The sequence below is a fragment of the Oryctolagus cuniculus genome, chromosome 7 (genome assembly GCF_964237555.1).
Source record: "Oryctolagus cuniculus chromosome 7, mOryCun1.1, whole genome shotgun sequence".
In the NCBI taxonomy this organism is placed as follows: Eukaryota; Metazoa; Chordata; class Mammalia; order Lagomorpha; family Leporidae; genus Oryctolagus; species Oryctolagus cuniculus.
The window spans coordinates 56046911-56049225 of record NC_091438.1 but is presented as its reverse complement, the minus strand read 5'-3'; the positions used below and the strand labels follow the sequence as shown (position 1 = coordinate 56049225).

Below are 2315 nucleotides of genomic sequence, written 5' to 3'. Positions count from 1 at the left end.
GCTGGAGAAGTGGGTATTCACCCAGCCGTTCAGACAGCCGTGTCCCACAGTGGAGTTCCTAGATTGGGTTCTTGGCTGTGGCTTCCAACTCCAGCTGCCTGATAATTTGCATCGTTTGAGGCAGTAGTGATGGCCCAAGTCGTTGGGTCCTTGCCGCCCACAAGAGAGACCCAGACTGAGTTCCCAACTCCCAGCTTCAGCCCAGCCCAATCATGGCAGGCATTTGAGAAATGAAGCAGCAGATGGCAGCACTCCACCTTGCTTTCTCTCAAACGCAATTGTGAAGACACACAAGGAAATGGCAGAGCTTGAAAACCGTGACCCAGCCTTTCCTCAGGAGCCACTGGGATGCTGGGGCCTTCCAAGGAAGCCGAGGCCCACTCTGTGGCCTCTGTCTCCAAGCTGGCCTGCATCTACTCAAGCCTCAGCCTGCACGAGGATCACGTGACCGTCACAGAGGTCAAGATCAATGCCCTCTTTAAAGCAGCCGGCATAGAAGGTTGAACCTTTTGGGCCCCAGTTGCTTACAAAGGCCCTGGCCAATGTCAACATCAGAACCTCATCTGCCAGTAGCTGATGCTGCACCAGCAGGAGGTCACCCCCTGCCCCAGGCCCCACTGACAGAAGGAAGTGGAGGCAAAGAAGAGCCAGGAGTCCGGCATTGACATTGGCTTTGGCCTTTTTGACCAAACTTCCCTTGCAACATGTGCAATAAAAACCTGAACTCATAAAAAAGAAAAACATGACATTTTTTACACTCAGGCAGGAGCAGTGAAAGAAGAAAAACAAAACTAAAGGTCACGTAATTAATCCATAGAAAGAGACAGATTTCCTTCGAAGGGAAGTTGAGAGCTCAGGTGATGGGATGAGCTGATTTCTACAGAGGACAATGGGAAGGGGGGAGATGTTTCGCATGGTACTGAGAGTGACTGGCACCCAGTGAAATAGAGAAAAACAGGGCAAGATTAGAGAATGAAGGCTGCAAGGACTTCCCCAGAAGTACCTGCGATCCAGGGAGCCCCTGATTTGTGTGACCCCCACCTTACACCTGCAGATAAAGCTGAGAACAGCTAGGGACCGGCCTTGCAGACTGGGACCGCTGGACCACAGGGCTAAGGAAATCTGGGTACAACGGTGGAAGACCATGAGTTAGTGACAGCACTGAACTTCCAGATGCTATCATTATCAGGAGATGCCCTGGGGCTTGTGCCTGGGAGGTGCGTAGATCAGCTGATGGGCGGGACTGCACGGGGCAAGTGCAGCGAAGGTGAGACCAACTGCAGGCCAGTAACAGAGGGACACCTGCGCTGGGTGCTGCTCTCACGAGCGACATCTCCTGGGCGGGAGGATCTGGCCCCTGACATTGAGGCACACTCAGATCTCAGTGATCTCTCTGGAGACCTATAAACAAAACCAAGAGGAAGGAATATTTCTGTGACAGAAAGCAAATGAAATGGGGGAAAAAGCAAACAGGAAAGCATTCAACTGCAGCAGTCAGTGTAAACCTGGTGTAGCCTGCTCAGGGTGTGGGTTAAGCTGTTAGAAACCCACCTACAGGACCGGAGCTGTGGCATAGCAGGTTAAACCACCACCTGCAGTGCCAGCATTCCATACGGCCACCAGTTCATGTCCTAATGCTGTTCCACTGCTGGTGGCCTTGGAAAGCAGCAGAAGATGGCCCAAGCATGTGGGTCCCTGCCACTCACCTGGGAGACCCAGAGGAAGCTCTTGGTTCTTAGCTTCTGCCTGGCCCAGGGCAGAATGTGGCCATTTGGGGAGTAAACTAGCAGATGGAAGATATCTCTCTCTCTCTCTCTCTCTCTCTCTCTCAGAACCAACGGCAAAGGAAGACCTTTCTCTCTGTCTCTCTCTCTCACTGTCCACTCTGCCTGTCCAAAAAAAAAAAAAATTAAAAAAAAAAAAGAAAGAAAGAAAAGAAACTCACAAGCCCTCCTGAGAGCAGAACTGAGAGTGAAACACAGCACAGGTGGTAACTTCCCTGAAAACACGGAGCATGGCCAGCACTGTGGCATAGTATGTAAAGCCTCTGCCTGCGGCTCCAGCATTCCATATGGGCACTGGTTCGAGTCCCAGCTGCCCCACTTCCGAGACAGCAGAGGATGACCCAAACGTCTGGGCCCTGATGAAGCTCCTGGCTCCTGGCTTTGGTCTGATCCAGCCCTGGCAGTTCGGGCCTCTGCCTTTCCTCCTCTCTGTAACTCCACCTTTCAAAAAATAAATCAATCTTTAAAAAAAAAAAAAAAAAAAAAAAAAAAACAGAGCAGAAAGCAGTGCTGGGCCAGCCAGGAGCTGTG

At 51.4% G+C, this 2315-nt stretch overlaps 1 pseudogene; it reads left to right on the top strand.

Annotated features, from left to right (window-relative positions):
- The first annotated feature begins 348 nt into the window (after window positions 1-348).
- On the top strand, window positions 349-723 carry LOC127493662 (large ribosomal subunit protein P1 pseudogene; annotated as a pseudogene).
- The last annotated feature ends 1592 nt before the right edge of the window (window positions 724-2315 follow it).